We start from the raw sequence: 20580 nt of genomic DNA, 5'->3' as shown, positions 1-20580 counted from the left end.
TTATGCGTGACTAAAAAAAAAAAAAAAAAAAAAAGGATGCGCTCTCACATAGGCTTACAGTTACTTTATAAATTCTTAAAATGACGCGCTCCATTCTTTTTATTTATTATAGTCTTGCATAAACAAAATTATTTTTAACTTTTTAGTGGGAATTTATTAAGAAAAGAATGTCTTTAAAAGGTGTCTTATCATTTTTTTTAATTCGTTGGACACCTTTTCCAAATCCTAAAGTGATATGCAACCAGGGATACCAGGGCTGGTTAAAGGCTAGTATTTATTTTAGGATAAGGAAGTTGAAAATAACAACATATTAAAATTTGCTTTTAAAATAAATAGATATATTGTAAAGTATGAAAGTAAGAATGGAATGTTGTATTGTCACCGGACTTACATCGCTCTGCAACAGTTCTTAGTTCTATGACGTCAGGAAATAAGTTCAATTTATACGAACACTTATTTAATGTTTGAAACAAACACCTGTTACATCCTTGTACACTCATGTCCAAAATGATTGTCGCATATCTATAACTGTCTTCTTGTAAAAATATCATGTAATAATGATTTTGCAGGAGGCTTTTAATACTGATGCTATGTGTACAATCGGGAAATATATGTGGTAAATTTCATTGGAAAATACAGTAATTATAAATACGAAGATTAGAATGAGTAAAATAAAATGTTGCTAAATGGACACGAAAGTTTTGTTTTCGTTTTATTGTTCTTATTTACTGTTCTTTTGACATGAAATTTGCCACATACATGTCTTTGCCGATTGTACGCATACTAACATTATAAGAAATACCGGGTGAATTGGTTATCAAATTATATTCCTACAATAACATATTTATAGACATGCGACAATAATTTTGGACATGAGTGACACATCTTTTAATTCTATTGTTAATGAAGTGGTCTATTTCCCCCAATAAAAACCAACATCAAGCAGGGCATGTGCTCTCTCCTGTCCTTCTAAGCCGGCCCCCAAGGCTGAATGTAACATTGCGGCTTTTTCCTGTTATAATAGGAAAAACTCAGGATGGTCAGCAACTGGTATCGAACCCAGGACCATTCGAATATGAAGGCGAGAGAGAGGGTAAATCTGGTAGTCATATTTTGAAAAGAAAATAAGGAAATGGATTCCACTAAAAAAATGATTCACATTGTCAATACATTTCAAATCTTTGTCTGGGTTTTCTGCCTTTCAATTCCAAGTTTTTTTTTTTCTTTTTTAAACCACGAAGGCCCTAAATAAATTAGAATATCGACTCTCCCGTGTGTGTGGTTCCTTTTTTTTTTTTTTTTTTTTAATATTGGCATGGTTCTTTATTTTATATCAGATTCTTCCCGCACTATTCTGTTATTTACCATAGGTAGAATCCTTTGAGAAAGAGACAGGCGACAAGTGCTTTAGTTCTCTATGGTATGTTTGTGACCGTTGTAGATATTTGAGTGGCTCTCTGACACAGAGCTGACGGCTGATATCATGTTGGTCCCTCTTATTTATTTGTTTCTTCAGTTCTGTTTCACTTTTAACCAAAAGAAAAGAATTTCACTCTTCTGTCCCATTTACAGCCGTAACCATCCCCCTCCTACGCTGTCCAACTTTGACCACATGCAGGGGAAAACGAAGGAAAAGGACAGGTGCATTTGCTTTGACGGCATTTCAGCGACAACCCCATCTGTTGCCAAAATAAGGAAACACTTTGAACTGCAAAGAGAAACTCTATCTTCGATTTGTCAAGGTCACTTGACTCCAGCCGGCTCTTAAAACCAAAATACGCACTTAGCTCTTTCCGAACCAGTGAGTCTCCATTTTCAACGACTGACCGGTGGCGCCGCGTGTGGTCAACTCCGCAAGTACTCACTACGTGAGTCAAACTTGAAGTGTTTTGGAGTATAATGACATATAAACCAAGTCTGTATGTGGTTCCAATAAAGAATTATAACTGATTGACGTTATAAACCCTATAAAGAATCATGCTATTATTTGCACCAGAATTAATGAATTTTAAAGGAAATCGCATGTAACTTACAAACATAATGATTTATAACGCTGTATTTTAAACATAAAATAGCTAGATATATAAGGAAAATATTCGTGCAAATGCATTACTAAATATTTAGTATGACCATAGTTATTGAAATATAAACTTTGGTGCAAAGTAACCCAATAGGTGGGGATACTTTGCACAATATACAAATAAGTATGTTCAACATACGAACATAATATTTCTGTGCAATGTTTTCTCTTCAGTATTTATACATTTCGCTTCCTACACAAAACTGCGTGCAGTCTACAAATGTTGAAATTAGAATGAAGAAACTGGCACCACTATTTAGTATGAATTATCGATATTTTAAAGAAAATTACGTATTTTCTGGTAGCGGCACAGGAATCACATTCTGATAGTTTAGCATATGCCCCACAAAAATGCCAACTCAGAAACAGAAAAAAAAATCCCCGTGAACTGATTTGCTTTGGTTGCTCATTATGTCTGAGAATATAATCCCAAACGTAATCAGTGGAATATTTACGGGGTTTGGGACTTTCAGGCTGAAGCCCACCTCAATTGCACGATTTTTTTTTTTTAATCTAATGTTAGTCATTCCTATGCATATAAGCTTCAAGCCCCCCCCCCCCCCCCGAAGTCTAGTGGTTTCTAAATAAACTAAGTTTTTCTGAGTGAATCCCTTCTCAAACTAATTTTCTGAATCCGCCACTGTTCGTAATTTACTTTCCAAGAAATCCATTCCGGCATCTATCTAAATAGGAAATTTACTTAAAATTAGAAGGCAGGAGCTACCAGCAGTAGTAATTTCCTATCTAAGGGGTTCCTTTAGACCTGTGCAAAGTATCCCCGATTAGAGGCTGAAACTGCCTTTTCCCAGTTTTATCTTTTTTATGACTTTTAAACGTTTCACAATTTAATTTGAACTATTGTTTCAAAGTCCTATTATACACAATAGTACGAGGAGGCATCAAAAAGTAATGCCTCCTGTGTCACAAAAAAATGTAGTAATGAACATAGAACAAGACAAGCTATTGCAGAGCATAGCCTGAACTTCGTCTACAGAATCCTACCCTTCAACATAGTCTCCATGAATTTGAACACATTTACGCCATCTTTGAACCCAGGCGTCAAAACGTTTTTGGAAAAATTCAAGAGGTTGCTTTTTGATTCATGATTTTACAGCTGTTTTAACTTCATTCAAATCATTGAATCGGCAACCACGTAGGTGTTTTTTTAAAGGGCCAAACAGATAAAAGTCAGAAGGGGCCAAATCAGGGCTGTAGGGTGGGTGAGGCACAACTGACCAACCCTTTTTTGCAATCGCCTGAGTTGTGGAAAATGACGTGTGTGGGCGTGCATTATCGTGATGGAATTTGATGGAATGAATGTCTTTCAGTGGTCTCTTCTTTTGTAGCGCTTCCTTAAGTTTCTGAAGTGTGTTTACGTAGGTTTCGCTGTCAATTGTGGCACGATCTTGCAGGAAATCAACAATAATAACACCCTGTGTATCCCAAAAGACTATTGCCATAATCTTCTGGGTTGATCTGAAAAACTTGAATTTCTTGGGACGGGGAGAATCACTATGGCGCCATTCCTTGGATTGCACTTTGTTCTTAGGGTCATACAGGTATGTCAACGTCTCATCCCCAGTGACCACATTTTTTAAGAAGTCTTAATTTTCAACTGCAAATGCGTTTAGGAGCTCTTGACAACTGTCCACTCGCCTCCTCTGATTATCAACAGTCAATTATTAGGTACCACTTAGCACACACTTTGTGATATCCCAAGTCAGCAATTATTCCTTGGACAGAGCCATACGAGACGTTCAAAGCATCAACAACACTCTGAACTGTAATGTGCCTGTCTCTCGAATCAATTCCTCAGCACGTTCTCGATTTGCATCTGTGATCGATGTTGTCAGACGGCCGCTTCTTGGTTTATCAGCGATTTCTGTTTCTCCGTTGCTAAACTTCTTCACACAACGCCGTACATTGCTAATGTCTATTACCGCATCCCCATAAACATTCTTCACGCGCATATGAATTTCCTTAGGTGGACAACCGTCTTTTACCAAAAATTCGATGACGACTCTTTCTTTTAGCTTCAAATCCATGGTTCTAATAACTCAATCTGAAAAAGAAAAGAATACATTAGTGGAGGAAGGCTACCTCTATAACATCATGCATAGATAAGTCTGTAGCCGTAATAGAAAAAAATATAATGAGGGAGGCATTACTTTTTGATCCCCCCTCGTATTCTACGAAACTGACTTAACTTTGATGGAAATTCTTTTAGGTGATATCTTTCAATTTTGTCGGTCTTTACAGTGACTGTTTTCCATATCTCTACAAACAAACATTCCCGGTAATTAGAACTGAAGTTAACCGTCAAGATTATAACCAAAATACAGTTAGATGTTCTATCTTACGGTGGCAGTTGAAACTTTCTCTTTACAGTTCATGGTTTTACAGATAGAGGACTGTGCAACTCTTTTCATATGTTGTGCAAAGTAGCTTGTTAAGTCTTAGAAGCTGCAAGCAACTGCTTGTTAAGTCTTACGGTACTTAATTACCTTGAAAATATTTTGCACTATTACTTATGAAGTTTTTCGTCATACTAATCTTTAGCAGCATCACAAGTTGGTTGTTATTACAAGTCGACTGAATTTCAAAGGAATTAAAACGTGACTACAAAAATGTATTCAAAACAATCATTAATATGAATACTGTATTTAGAAACGTTATATTACAGTATTCCAGCAAAATAAAAAGTATTCATATTTTTACTTCTGCGTAGTTAAACACAAAACTCTAGTCCCTATGCAGAGTCGTTCTGACACGTGTTTAGTGCCATACTAAGGAGTTCGACTAACTTATGTTTCCTTCAGTAGTCACGCCGCCTTTAGTATGACGCTAATTATACGTAAAACGACTCTGCATAAGGCCTCTCTCTCCCTCCCAAAAATAGCAAAAGTTCTACTGAAATTTTAGAATTTCCTTTAGCAAAATTGGTTGTTTTTATCTATTATTTATTTTAAACAATCTACATTCAGTAACAGGGGTATCCCTCCCCCAAAATTTACCATTCTCGTCTCCCCAAGTTTGCCATTCTTATTCCAAATTTATCCTCCTCGACATTTACCATTTTTCTCTCAAATTTACCATTCTGATCTCCAAAATTTACCATTCTCTTCCCCCAAATGTATGTTTTCCCCAAAATTTATCAGTATTCGATTAAATTTATCAGTAATCCAAATAATTTCATGTGCGCAACCTGCGCACTAAAACTTGCCTGTGGCTACCCTTGTTCAGTGTGCTAAACCACGAACCAATTGTTTTTTATGCGAATATATATATATATATATATATATATATATATATATATATATATATATATATATATATATATATATAAATATATAAATATATATATATATATATATATATATATATATATATATAAATATATATATATATATATATATATATATATATATATATATATATATATATATATATATATATATATATATATATAATCTGAAGTATTTGAAAATCTATCTATTAAAATGCTACAATACCAATCCAAACGTTTTTTTGTTGCTAGCCGAAGGCTAGCTCCCTTGCGAGGGTTACGCCCTCTATCCGGGGTAAGGAGTGCAGAGACTGGGGAAGGAAGGATATTGGAGGTGATCTATGGGAACTGAAGAGAAGCGGAAAAAATCATTTATTTTATTTTTAGATCATAATTTCAGTTTATGGTTTTATTCAATTTTATTGGACATTATGAACTTTGTTCATAATCATGAGGACAGGAAAAAATAATGACAATGAAGTGCATATGACAGGACAACACAAGGATATGTTAGTTAGACGAATGCAGATTATCTTCTTGTCCAGGGCCAGGGGCTGCTCTGGACAGTAATGTGGACAAGTGGAGCCCTGTTAGTACAATAGGTTACGGTGCAGCATATGTAGGTGATATATGAAGTGGAAGGTGATCAGAAGAATAAGCTGAAGCGACAAAATGATCTGGTGGAATGGTTTTGAGATATAATGAGAAGAGTAAGGATAGAGGGCAAGTAGAAAATTTATATCCTAAATCATAGTGGAGGTCGGCATCCATAGTATCCAGAAGTAATGGATGACGTTGCGGAAACCGGTTTCTGATGAACTTTACTCGTAACTGTTCAAGGTGACGGAGAATGGTAGGAAAAGTGATACGGTTGTAAAGCTCCTGCGTCGGACTGAGAACCTTGATCCTAATTGCCAGACGAAATGCGTGCCTTTCAAGAACTTGTAATTTCTGATAGAAAAAAAGGTAGTGCAGCAATCTAAGCGGGATGACCATATGTTAGAACTGGGCGTAAGAATATCTTATATGTATTAAGGATTGTAGTGGGTTGCAATCCCCATGTGGTACCAACTAGACGTTTTAGTAAATTTAGCCGAGCATACGCTTTGCGAATGATTGCTTGAAGATGTGACCGCCAAGGTAAGTGATGATCGATGATGACACCAAGGTAGGTAACCTGTGTAGTAGGTGATATTCGTGTGCCGTGAACCTCGAGATTGAGTAGATTGGGGTTTTTCTGAACCCGAGAATGTTTTCGAGGTGGTATGAAGACGATAGCTTGAGTCTTAGTCTAGTTAATATGAAGGCGCCATTTAGTACACCATCGGAGAAAAGAGTCTATTGCTAGGCGGAGAGCAGAATTGATTTGTTGAATAGTTCTGGCCATGCAAAAAAGGCAGTGTCATCTGCATATTGAAAAGTATGAACATTGGGAGGAAGGGTTGGCATATCAGCCACAAACAGAAGGTAGAGAAGAGACGAGAGAGCGGAGCCTTTAGGTACACCAGAATGGATAAAGATCGGATGTGATGAGGAACTATTGATGGTAACATAAGATAGGCGGTTAGAAAAAAAATGGAATATGAAACGGAGGTAGGAGAGTGGAAGCCTAAAACGGTGAAGTTTGAACATGAGGGCTAAATGCCACACTTTATCAAAAGCCTTCTCTAGGTCAAAAAGAATGAGGCATGAAGGCCGAGCAGTGTTATAATGATTCGTGATGAGGTTGAGAAGTCTGAGCAATTGATCATTGATGCTGAAATTAGGTCTGAAATCAGCTTGGTGTACAGGCAAGAGATTATATTGAGAAAGATGGTGATGTAGTCTGATGACAATGATGCGCTCAAGAATTTTGCTAAATACGGAGGTTAATTGTATTGAACGGTAAGAAGCAACAGAATCTGGAGGTTTGTTGGGCTTAAGAAACATAAGAGTGGAAGAAGTCTTCCAGTCACAAGGGATGTATGCCGGTCCGGAGAATAAAAAGAGTATATATACATGAAAGAAGCAGAAGAAGACAATAAGGAGCCTCTTTGATATGACGATAAGTTATGTGGTCGATACCAGGAGCTGTGTTGCGCTTGCGGTTTACGACGGTGTCGATATCAGATGTAGAAATTGGAGCTGTGAGAGGATTGTCGTCTGGAAGAATGTGTGCTGCACTGGGTTGTAGATATGGAGATGATAAGTTCAAGCGATCAGTAGGATTTCTTTGAACAAACTCAGATAGGAACGGGATGAAGGTAGTCTGCAGGTGGTCTGCAAAGGCGTTCGCTTTCTCTTCATCTGTGTGTAATGGTTGGTTATTAACTAACAGCGGATATGGTGTGCGAGTAAGCTTCCCAGTTAACATATGAAATCGATTCCAATACTTAGTAGGGTGTGAAGTTTCAGCTAAGTTGTTATACATCTTCACCCAGTTGCGAAGCTTATGTGCCTTGACGTAGTTACGTACAGTGCGCTGAAGTTGGCGATGATGACGAAAAGCTTCTAGGTTACCAGTGCGCTGATATTCGCGAAATAATTCGCGAGAACGATGTATGAGAGGTAGGTAGTTTGGCTCTAAACGTGCTTGGTACCTGGATATTTCAGTTGTGGGTATATGAAGCTCAGAAGCGTGATGGATGGAGTTCGTGATTTCAGAGACCCGAGCGTAAAGATCATTTTCGGTAGTAGGAGGCTCGATGGTAACCAGGTCTTCAGCAATGGTAGTGCGATAATCATTCCACTTTGCTTGATCAAATCGTGGAACACGGCGAGGTTCGGGTAGCAAACGAAGAGTAGGAGCCTGCGGTTGATCGATATGAAGTTTGATGGGAAGGTGATCACTACCTATGGAATCGAGAACTTCAAGAGTGCAGCGCTGGAAGAAATTGCCAGAAGAAATAACTACGTCAGGTGGGGTATTCGTGATGGGTCTGGTTGCTTTAGGTATATCAAAAACATGGCCGGTTTTATGAGTAGTAATGAAGTCAAGGAAGCTTTGTTTCTGGTTATCTGGACGGCTGTGAATATTGATGTCGGCCATTATGATATAAAATTTAAAGTTATTGGAGATGTAAAGAAAGAATGAGCGTGGGATGGGGTGTCCAGCGCGTACATATATGGCAGCTATGGTAACGTAAAACGAGTGGAAGTACAACGTAGTAATGAGATACTCTGGAACATTAATCAATGCAGGATGATATTGGCGGTGACTAATCGAAGGATGGAAGCCAATGGCCACTCCCCCGTTTGCTCGGCGTTCTGCGAAGGTAGAGTCAGAACGGAGTAGGGTACAGGGAGGTATACTGAACGTCATAGATGGAGTAAGGAGAGTTTCGTTCGGAAGGAAAGCCTGAATAGTTTCTTCTAAAAGTAGCTGTTCGAAGAGAGTGTACTGGGAAGTAAGTGACCGAATATTAAGAAACAGTAATGAAATACCCATGATTAAGGTGCAGGAGTGGTGTTGGAAGTGGCGGAGGAGACACGTAATTCGTCAAGAGGGGTGGCATGAAAATAGACATGAGATCCAGAGTAAGTAGTTTGGAAAAAATATTTAAAGATGATGCAATTCAAACACCTGAGCTCCAACCTATAACTTTGGCTTTCAAATCTTTCATTTACGATTATGTGTGATTTCACGTTTAACAGAGACAAACACTTTAAGTGTGTGTACTTTAAATAAATTATTTAAATAGACTTTTTTTTAAATAAAAAGTTTATATTTTTAAATTATTGTTCAAAGTCTTTGTATTTTAATAAGCCTTCTCCAAAATCAATGCAAATGAACTGTTCTGCCATCTTTGGACTTCTTTTAGACTATATGTTGTGGACGTTTATATGTTTGTGGCCAATCTTTTCGACAACGAGATCTGGGAAACTACAGGCTCTAGAAAGATGACGTTTTCGCTGATCGATTGCAAGTTTTGCGTAGATTGGACAGTTCTAATTGAATATTTAAAAAACATGACCATTATTTCTTTATTACATTTTTACGAGTACACTGGAAGTGTTGAAATTAAAAAAAAACAAACTAAAGCACCATATCCATTATACATTCCAACACCTACATAGTTGTGTATTGGGGTTGTATATGTATCAGGCGTTTGTTTCATGGCCAAATAATAATGAAAAAGGAAGGATAACCATTTCTCCAGTCTAAGATGAATCTTTATTTTTGGAGTGTTTTGCCCAATGAACACCATATATAACTGACATTATAATTAATTGTGTATGTAATGTATTTGCTTATTAATACTGCATGCAAGAAGAAAGAATACACTTGTCATACATGAATTAGGAATTTCAACCGGAAGTAGGCTCAAATCTTACAAACGGTCCGAGGTATTGAAAAAAATAATCGAAAAACCCCTTTGCCGATTTTTATCACGACGTCTTTAACTTTTGTCTGTAAAGGGACATGTACAGATGTGAGGAACAGCAAGGAGATTCATGCTCATATGTGAATGATGCGCTGTGTAGAGAGCGCAGGTTCAGCTAGTCTGTATATTAAAATGCTAGTTTATGTTTGTCTCAATCCTTTCGACAATGAGACCTCGAAAACCACAAGTGCCAGAAACGTGCCATTTCTACTGGTCGATTTCAAACTTGATTGTCCAATTTTAATTGAATATTTTTTTTAAAATGGCCGTTATTACATTTTAGGGGTATACAGGAAAAGTTGAAATTTTAAAAAGCATCATATCCTACGAGTTATACATATCAACACCACATTGCTGTATATAGGGGTTGTATATCTCTCAGGCGTTAGTTTCATGGCCAAATTAATAAAAAACGAAGGATAACCAATTCTGCACTGATCAGAGAGGTGGACATTGAGAAAAGCTGAAATATCCAAGCTGGAAGCATTTGAAACGTGGTGTTGGCGCAGAATGCTACGCATATCATGGACCGAAAGGAAAAGGAATGAAGACGTACTAAGGGAAGCTAACGAAGGACGACAGATCATGAAGATAATAGGAAAAAGAAGGAACAGCATGCTTGGCCATCTTATTCGGCACTTCGATTGGATGATAGAAGGAAAGGCAGAAGGGGAACCAGGAAAGGGAAGACCAAGGATAGAATATCTAGACGCAGTTACGAAGAAGAGGCCTTATCAAAGTATAAAACAGCTCTCCCAAGCAAGAGAAAAGTTTTAAAATTTCCATGCTATGGTTGAGGTGAACAAGGAGAAGGACCATTTCACCAGTCTAAGGTGAATCTTTATTGTTTGGAGTGTTTTGCTCAATAAACACTATTTATCACTGACATTATAATTAATTGTGTATGTAATATATTTGCTTATTACATACTGCATGCAAGAAGAAAGAAAACACTAATCATAAATGAATTAGAAACTCCAACCGGCAATAGTGGCCCAGTATAGCGTTCACTAACGCTCTCGCCCCCCTGAAAGAGGTTTTCCTAGGTTTCCCTCATTCACACCCGGCTAATGCCGGGATGGTATCTAACTTATAGGTCCAGGCCGCTTCCTACCTTCCCTTTTCTCTTATAGTGTGCTCGCCGAGGGACGTCATCCCTCATACATGACACTAAATGGCCATAGATGCCGAAAGCCCACAAATCTAAATTCTAATCCAACCGGAAGTAGGCTTAAATCTTGCAAACGGTTCGAGATATTGGAAAAAATAATCGAAAAACATTCCCCTTTATGATACCCCTTGCCGATTTTTATGAAGACGTCCTTCACTTGTGTCTGTAAAGAAACATGTACAGATGTGAGGAATACGAGGGTTGCTATATATATTTCTGGCCTAGGCAACACTAAGTGTTGCCAGGTGCAATCTGACATTTCCATTGGAAAGTTTGACATTTTGTAGCATAAATGTACTCAGAACTTTTTGACTTACGACAATTTTTTTTTCTTTTACAGGTACTTGAAGAAATCAACTTGGCAAAAAAATGGAATTAACTCGTGAACATTTTCGTGCGATCATTTTTCACAACTTTCGACGTGGATTATCACGACAAGAGTGCATCGATGAACTTAAATCTTTGTATGGCGACGAAGCACCATCCTATAGCACTGTGAAAAACTGGTACAACGAATTCAATCGTGGCCGACGCTCGCTCAAAGACGAATTCCGTGAAGGTCGTCCAAAAACAGCCGTTGTGCCAGAAAACATCGATGCCGTACGTGAACTGATAATGCAAGACCGTCATGTGACTTACCGTGAGATAGAGGCATGCCTAGGCATTTCTTCCACCAGCATACATTCGATATTGCATGAACACCTGGCCGTAAAAAAGGTTTGTTCTCGTTGGATCCCGCACAATTTGACAATCGCTCAAAAGAAAGCTCGTGTGGATTGGTGTAAAGAAATGCTGAAAAAATACGATCGCGGTGCTTCAAAAGACGTTTATAAGATCGTCACAGGTGACGAATCATGGATCTATGCGTATGAGCCCGAAACAAAACAGCAATCGACCGTGTGGGTCTTCCAAGACGAGCCAAATCCAACGAAAGTTGTTCGTGGAAGAAGCACTTCGAAGCAAATGGTCGCCTGTTTCTTCGGCATAACTGGTCATGTGGCGACTGTTCCGCTTGAGCAACGTAGGACGGTCAATTCTGAGTGGTACACCACCATTTGTTTGCCTGAAGTCTTCGGAGAAATTCGAAAAATGAACAAGAGAAGACGAATCATTGTGCACCATGACAATGCGAGCTCTCACACATCGGCTCAAACCAGCGCATTTTTGACCGGCCAAAACGTCGAAGTGATGGGTCATCCGCCGTACAGCCCTGACTTGGCACCCAATGACTTCTTTTTATTCCCACACATCAAGAAAAAAATGCGTGGTCAACGATTTTCGTCGCCAGAAAATGCTGTTGAAGCATTCAAAAACCATGTTTTGGAGGTGTCTCAATCGGAGTGGAAAAAGTGCTTCGAAAATTGGTTTGAGCGCATGCAAAAGTGTATAAATCTTGATGGAGAATATTTTGAAAAACAATAAAACCATTTTCGTTGATAAATATTCGTATTTTCATTATTAGGCCAGAAATATATATAGCAGCCCTCGTAACAAGGAGATTTATATTCATATGTGAATGATGCGCTATGTAGAGAGCGCAGGTTCAGCTAGTACCTACCTAATTAATGTACTACATGTGTAATTTCAACCTTCACAGCAGGGCCAGCCCGAGGCAATTTGCCGCCCCGTATAATGGCATCATTTGCCGCCTCCCTTTCTCCAAATAATAATAATAATAATAATAATAATAATAATAATCTTAAAAGCCACAATTTTAAGTATGCTACCCCATCATGAACAACGAAGGGGAGGAAAAACGCACTACAAGTTCAATTTCGTTGTGTCTGTTTTTTTTTTATTATTATTATTATTCTTTAAATGATAATTTATTATGTTAGCGAAAGATACAAAGCAAACACACCTGCAGAGTAAAGATATAATCCTTTCTTCAGAATTCAATATCAAGCTTCAATCTCAATATATCAGTTTGTAATTACAGTGCAACTAGATCTTTTATCTTTATTTCTTGATGTTCCCCTTGCACCTGTTAAAATATTAAAGAATAAAACTTATTTCCACCTTCAATGATAAGGAACATGTTTGTGACAAAGACTAGTTTTCATATCAAAACTGTGATAACTAACTAAATGGAACAGGTGTTCGCTACTGTTCGAGGATTGAGATTTTGTATTTGACAACAATCAAGTAATTCATGCTGGGATTTGTTTGACCATGTGCTTTAGTACTGTCAATGTGGCCTTAAACCAATGCAACCTAAATATGATTTGTAGATGTACTGTTTAAATAGAAGGTCAGCTTAGTAAATTTAACTACCATCATCATGAAGTCTATTTCCAACAAGTAATATTTATTTTAGATAATATAGTTATGACATATTTTGCTGCCTCGTGCAAATGCACGTATTGCACATATGATAGAGCCGGCTGTGCTGGTAAGACTAAATAATCAAGTAAATTACGAATAGAATAGAATTGAGAACAACACGTATATTTCATGTATAGCTACTTATTTTGTTTTAGGTCTTATGCTGTGCCTTGTAAGCTGGTAGTCTTTCAGATTTCGAATCCGGTGCTGCAAATACGATGACTGGTGCACTGTTCGCGAGTTCTAATACTACTTTCATTGCATTTTCTGGCTTATGGAAAAGACAATGTACCTAGAAGAGCAGTGTCGGCTTTAAGGGGTAGGCTGGGTAGGCACGAGTCTACCCGAAAATTTTGAAAAATATATAAATAATAAAAGGTACAATAAAAAGTAAATATATTTCCTACTATTTATATTAATGGTAGATAATTATTTCACAAAAGCATGAAGCACTACTGTAAAGTAATTTTCTACCGTCATTAATAAATCAAATGTGTATACGTATCCATAAGCGATGGAGCGGGCCTACCCAAAATTAAAATCCTAAAGCCGTCCCTGTAAATGTTGTTTCATAATTCAAATATGACATTGCGCAATGCTTCCTGTTTTCATCCGATTTAATAATTAATTTTCAATGTCAGTTTCCTCTTTTTCTTTCATTTCTTCCTTTTTAATCGTTCTTTGAGACTAATAGTACTGTCGTCAAAACAAAGATAGTATAGCTGATGCACTGATTAGATTCATCAATGTCACGTGTGTTGACCACAGTGGCCGTAAATGAGAAAAAAGCTATTGGCGCTGTAAATTCAGGGTCAAATAATATATAGGACAAAAGTACAGGAAGCACGCAACAAAGCATAATATTACTAGGCTGGACTCTGGTCATAAATAATCAAGAAACTAAGGCAAAAACTGTGAAATAGAAAGATTGTGCAAGTTTGTTATTTTTGTTCTCCAATTGTAAGACTATCCTATCTACACAAATCCCAGAGTTGATAAGCTCCTTTTGATCTTAAGATGACTTAAACCAATTTTTACTTGTAACAAAATACAAGTGGCTAGGTAGGGAACCTAACTGATTAAATCAGGAAATTGTTATATTTATTTGGGAGCCGGTTGTTGCTTCATCCTTAGGCAGAGCCCCGAGTAGCGGTTGTTGGCGCCATGTAGCATAGTCGCTAACACTCTCGCCTTTGGTAAGAGCGGTCTTGGATTCGATTCCTGGTGGAGACACACGATCGAAAAAGTGTAAAAGGTTTCTCAGGCCAGCCATCCTGAATGAAGTTTTACTGGATTTCCCTCATTCACACCAGACAAATGCTGAGATGGTGCCTAATATAATGGTCCCAGGTCGCTTCCTTCCTTCCTTCACAGTTCCCCAGGAAGTAGATGGCCGAGGAACGTCATCACTCATGCTTGACGGACTAACATCGCCATAGATGCCGAAAGCCCAGAAATGCAATTCCTAATCCGGGCAGTGTTGCTTGAGCTTAACTTTTATTTGATTACTTAGTTTGATTTCTTTGTTTGGAGTTTAGCGCTCCTTTGAACACCGAGGCTTTATGAGACGTAGACGTATACAGGTTAACGTGGTAGCCACACCACTTGAGCTCCCATTGGGATCGAATTCAAATCTCTCGCATGGAAGGCGCATACGCTAAATACAGGTATATAGCCACGAGGAATACATTGCTTAGCGCTTAGAATTTTGTTTGTGTACTTTAATTTTCCACAATCATGTTGAAACCTCATAATACATCTGTTGCACCATTGCACAACCTCTCAATTCATATACCGTTTTGTATTCATAAACATACATGTATATATAATGTGATCCTCTGTACAATTATGCTACAATCTCTCAATATTATATCTTATGTACACCAGTTCACTAATATACATCTCATCATTAATTATACTGTGAACTGTGAAAACTATCACAACTTTACCAATCTCACTAAATCTTCTACCTTGAACGTTCAAGACAACATTCCCCAAAATTATTCTATTTTGGGTACACTGTCCCAACCTCCACAGAAATGATATCAAATAATCAAGACCATATAAACCATACCATGAGCTCCCTCGTGGCTAAGCGGTTAGCGTACGTGCCTTTGGCGTGGGAGACCTAAGTGCGATTCCCGATAGGAGCTCATGTGGTTCGGGTTCCACGAAAAGCTGTAGGCGCACGTCTCATATAGCCTCGTTACTGTAAAGGACGCTAAACTAGAAATCAAATTATACAATATCATCATTTGCACATAACAGAAAAAAAATAAAGTATACACATTGAAATATACAAAAATATATTATTTAAAATAATTATGTCTTGTTGGAATTTGACTTTATATTGATACTACTTAAATTTACTAATCTGACCCCACTATTTTCATATGAATTAGTCCTAGAAGCGACAGTCCTATTAGCGACAGGAACTGTTATCTGTCCTATGAGCGACCGATTCATTTACATTCAGATGATGGAAGATGATATGATTCTATCTCGTAAAATATGTTTGCCTCTGGCGTTATTAGCGTCCGAACAACCTTGGTATGAAATAGTATGTACGTGCCAATGATACTGTTCGTCAAATATATTTTTTCCTCTACTGTGAGTGCAAAGAAAACTTATTTTAATTTTGAGTTAGATTTGACATAAAACATATCAAATAACTTAACGAGACAACAGGGATATTTCCATGAAATGTATATTCCTATGTAATTATTGAAAATCCAGTTATAATATCCCCTTTCTTCAAATGCTCTGTTTTCTGTACTTAATTTGATTCAAATCTAATTACTCACTAAGCACAGTAATACATTTTATTTTGGAAAACTTAAACGTGTAACAATTTCGCCAACTATTTACTTTTTAGACTTCCTAAGACACTGTGAATAAAACGAAAAAAATCAATATTAAAAGACAGCTTTTGAGATCCCTTACATTTGATTGGCTATTCTCAACCAATTACAATACACTTCACTCTAAACAATCCAAAAGGTAAACAAACTCTTTAAACTACCTTCCCCCCTATTCTAACCTACTAAAACATAAACTAATTGCTTAATTTGCTTTCCTCCCTTGTTTTGACTTATACATAAAAGCTTGACGTATAGCAATCTGATATAATCCCTTATAACTGGACGAACTGTTAAGTTCTGCGAGAGATTTGTAACTTTTGTAATAATTTTTTTCGAATACACCGTGTTTTGAGATTTCTTATATATCCTCAAGTTGTGAATACCCTCTTTCCATGGGCGCCCGAAGGGAAGGCAGGGGGCGCCCCCTGGCTCAGGAAAATGTATACGTAATATAGCAACCATGGAGATGCCTCTCCCTAGCAAATTTTCTTCGTGCGCCCCTACCTCTTTCTGATTTATTTCTTATGGCATAAACATATTCAAGCTAAACTTATGCTCCGTATCATTTTAACATGAAAATTTTAATTATATTAGAATCATAGACAAAGGCGAAGCTATTTTAAATATTTAGTTAGTTTTTCCCTTGATATAGTCAGTGTATTCATAGAAATTAATTAAAAATATATAATATTAGGAAGAACGTATAAAAGATTGTTAATGTAATGAGAGCATTCTCACGTATTAAATTCAGGTGGAGCGAAATTTTTCATAGTACATTTTGTTAGGTTCTAAATTACATTAGCATGAAACAAGTTAAAGAAGAGAGAACCTTATCTTCTTCCATTATCTTAGTATGAACGAATTGGTGACTCATAGGGCAGTTAACAGATCGAATCGGTCGCTCATAGGACAGTTAACTGTTCCTGTCGCTAATAGGACTGTCGCAAGTAGGACGAACGCTTTTCATATTATTTAGTAGGTGCATTTTCTTTCCATTGTCGACTTACTTTGGCAATATTTACAAACTTCCGTACTAAAGTAATACATTCTTAATACTTGCACAAATCGCGGAGCTGGTGATTCCTAACATTTTCGACTTCCTGCAAATGCATTGCGTATTCATGCTGTCAAAGCTTATTTTTCGCCTACTTTAGACCTATCTCTAAATCCGTATATATATTTGAGAATTCCGTTGACATTATGTCTGGGAATTATGACGTGTTGTGAGTTTCTTGAGGACCATTGCTCATTGCTGAAATATTAACTTTTTGATTGCATATGTGTGACTTTCCTTACGTTGATGAGAACTACCAACCCACAGTTCCTCATGTCCGAAATAGCGCGTGTTGAAACCTATCTTTCCGCTACTTTGGAAGACCATAGCTCTGACATTATGCACTTTTCCTTATAAGTCCGTATGATCTTTCTTCTTGTCTTGATGTGAGGAATGTATCTTAAAGTCTGTTGGTAAAGTTCACTAACACATTATATATTTATCTAGGATGGAGGGGGGGGAATTAACACCCTATTAAAATTGTTTATAACTTGTTTAATACTACTTAATAATTTTCATGAAACAAGAAGCACTTTGCTCGTTACAATGATAGAATTTACTACATGATATCCATAGGCGGAGCTATGGGGGGAGCATGAGGGCATTGTCCCCCAACTTTTTGACTAAAAATAAAAATGCCACCTATAAGATCCTTCAATTCTCATTTGTATTTACCGTGACCCCCAGCAGACAAAAAACCTGTCCCCCAGGAGACAATTCCTATCTACGCTTATGATGATATCTCATTTGTCATTGCAGATATCAGTGGCGGAGCATGGGACAACTTCTATCCTTACGTGAGTGGACTCAGCTGACATCCCGGTAGGAAGTAAGGCAGTCTAGTGCAAGTGTAGATATGGCGGCAAAGTGTAAAAAAAAAAAAAAAAAAAAAAAAAAAAAAACTTTGCCTCGGTAGATGCTAAGACTATAAGGAATTACCATTCGAAGGTAATGGACATAAGAGACGCGATCGTCCCTCTACGTCCAGCATGGAAGAAAATGTGAAAGTGGTTCAGGAAATGTTCACTGGAAGTCCTCAGAAATCACAAAGACAGAGATCTCGGGAAAGGAGTTTAGTACGATACACAAGCCGAACTGTTCTGAAGAATTAAATTTTCGTCCATGAAAACCACATTATTGTCAGGAATTATCGCAGCAAGACTATAATCAGTTGAAGTATGGGACGATGATGCTTGCTTGGTATGATCGGATCTTTTCGGTAATATCCTGTAGTAAGATGAAAACGTGTTTCATGTTAGGAGATTTGTTGACAGGCATAACTGTTATTATTGGGCAGGAGAGGATCCGAGAATGGTTGTTCCATCTCGCTTCCAAGAGAGCTTCTAGCCAGCGGCGTCAGCTCATATGGCTGATTTTTAGAATCCGATAAGGCCTAACGACATGTATAATTACTGGTTCGATGTTATTTTGTGAATGAATAATGGTGTATATAAAACAAATACAATAATTTTTCTGTAGGTAGTTTGAATGGGTATTTTATGAACCTACTCAAGGGGATTGTTTCGGTTTCCTACAGCCCTGCACTTACATGTGAATTAATTTCAAAAACAGATATGTTTATGGGTATCTTAATCTTTCTAAAAACTCACACTTATGAAAATTAGTAAAACAATGATGATTTCAGATTTTCCACAAGGGAAACTTCAATAAAGGAGAGAGGAGATGAAAAGTACTGAAAAAATAGTGGTGATCCACATTGATCATTATCAGAGATATGATCCGAGGGGAATTACGTAGCTCCATGAAAATCTCCCTCGGCCCACTCCCTCCCCAAAAATGATAACTGCACTTACAGATAGATGTTGGAGATCTATCAAGTGGACTATTTGTTTTATAAAAACTCGCGCTAAGTCTCGCGAAGTTGTATTTTATATGCAGAAAGAGTAAATATTAAAAAAATACTTATTTTTTGCAATTAGAGAGCAGACATGTATGATATATGAATGATAACTTCAATGAAAATATAAGTTGAGCAAAAATATAAATACACAGATAATTAATATGTCGCTCACCCTCCCTTTTTAACACAAGAAAATATATCACTAGTAATAATTTAAGTTATCGAAGTCGATTAAGATTCTTTTTTTCCTGTCTCATGGCCCTAAGAATTGAACGGGTCGTCAGGTCCAGCACATAGCAAAGTACAAAGTTACAGTAACTAAAAGTTACACAATATTTTCTAGACATCACATGCACATTAAACCGAAGGAAGTGGTTTTTATTTCCTTCCTTAAAAAATAATCAAGCAACTCAATAGTTTTATATATGACAAAGTTCACTAATTAAACCCAAACACTTCAAATAAAACTTAATACAAACCAGTTGAGAATGCTCCAAGAGCATTGCTAGAACGAATTTAAAAATAATTAATTTGTCTTATTAACTTCTACAGGCTTTATACCAATGTTCTTTGTAGTTTATTATTACAATCATTAAACAATTCTTATAATATATCCATCCATTTATAATTTTTTGAATACTATTTTTTTTCACATGTTTTGTTAAAACGTTCTGTTAAAACGTTCTACGATGTTGTTTTACGAAGACACATGCTCAAAATTGAAAAATTCGCAAAATATCATCTCTTTATGTCTTACGGTTCCCGAGATATGGCTCATTAAATCTCCTGAAATCGGAACATTTTGGCCAATATCTCCGAAACGTCAAGAATGACACGACAAATTCCATCACTTCTTCCAGATAGTTTTTAATGCTCTATGAAATGGAGGGCTCAAAATTGAAAAATTTACAAATAACAGACAGACAAACAAACACACACAGAAAATTCAGTAATGAACTTTTTAAGTTCGTTGAAAATAATCATTTAAATTGGTGCTTTTATAAAATACACTAATCGTAAGAAGAAAGTAATAAACTCTGGTAGATAGGAAAAACGATAAGACACTAGAAGTTTGAATTTCGTCGCTCGCCGGTTGATGTCAACCGCTGGAGGATCTTTGCTTTAATCTAACGGCGCGTTGTGTAACATCTCTACTTTTGTTTCAATAATAGAAAATGGAATATAGATAGCTACCGTGAATGTCATCGTTACTAGTGAAGATCTTAACGGATTGACTTCATTAACAGGGCCGGCGGAAGGGGAAAATATCACCCGGGCAAAGAATCCATATGGCGCCCCCTACAACCCATTGGTATTACTGAGTTTAAATTTGCTATGCTACCTTACAGATAGCTGCTTTTAAAGGATAACTCCTTGGACTCTATAACTATAAGAATCAATTATCAAACTGAGTAAGATCTTAACTTTTGTCAGTTACATACACAGAGTAAGTTTTGGTTAACGATATACGAAACAATTATTTACACATGAGCATGCAAAATATTCTACGTCACTGATTAGAAATTTACAGAACGATTCAAGAAACAACGATTTATATAAAATTAAGATTGATGATGC

General features: G+C 37.0%; 1 protein-coding gene and 1 long non-coding RNA gene across 5 annotated transcripts in view; one reads left to right on the top strand and one right to left on the bottom strand.

Annotated features, from left to right (window-relative positions):
- Positions 1 to 19603, top strand: part of LOC145671101 (uncharacterized) — a 153076-nt gene extending 133473 nt beyond the window's left edge. For 2 of the 4 annotated variants that reach the window (XR_014128444.1, XR_014128445.1), the window contains one exon: positions 17901 to 19603. This is a non-coding gene — a long non-coding RNA (uncharacterized LOC145671101). The remainder of the gene's footprint in view (positions 1 to 17900) is intronic. The other 2 variants (XR_014128447.1, XR_014128446.1) reach the window with 2 other exon arrangements.
- Positions 1 to 20580, bottom strand: part of LOC145671102 (uncharacterized) — a 215632-nt gene that overhangs the window by 172336 nt on the left and 22716 nt on the right. The gene's annotated exons all lie outside the window — the stretch shown is intronic.

Source organism: Thermobia domestica, chromosome 15, assembly GCF_964235325.1.
Source record: "Thermobia domestica chromosome 15, izTheDome1.hap1.1, whole genome shotgun sequence".
NCBI classification, from domain to species: domain Eukaryota; kingdom Metazoa; phylum Arthropoda; class Insecta; order Zygentoma; family Lepismatidae; genus Thermobia; species Thermobia domestica.
This window is presented reverse-complemented; position numbering and strand designations above follow the sequence as displayed.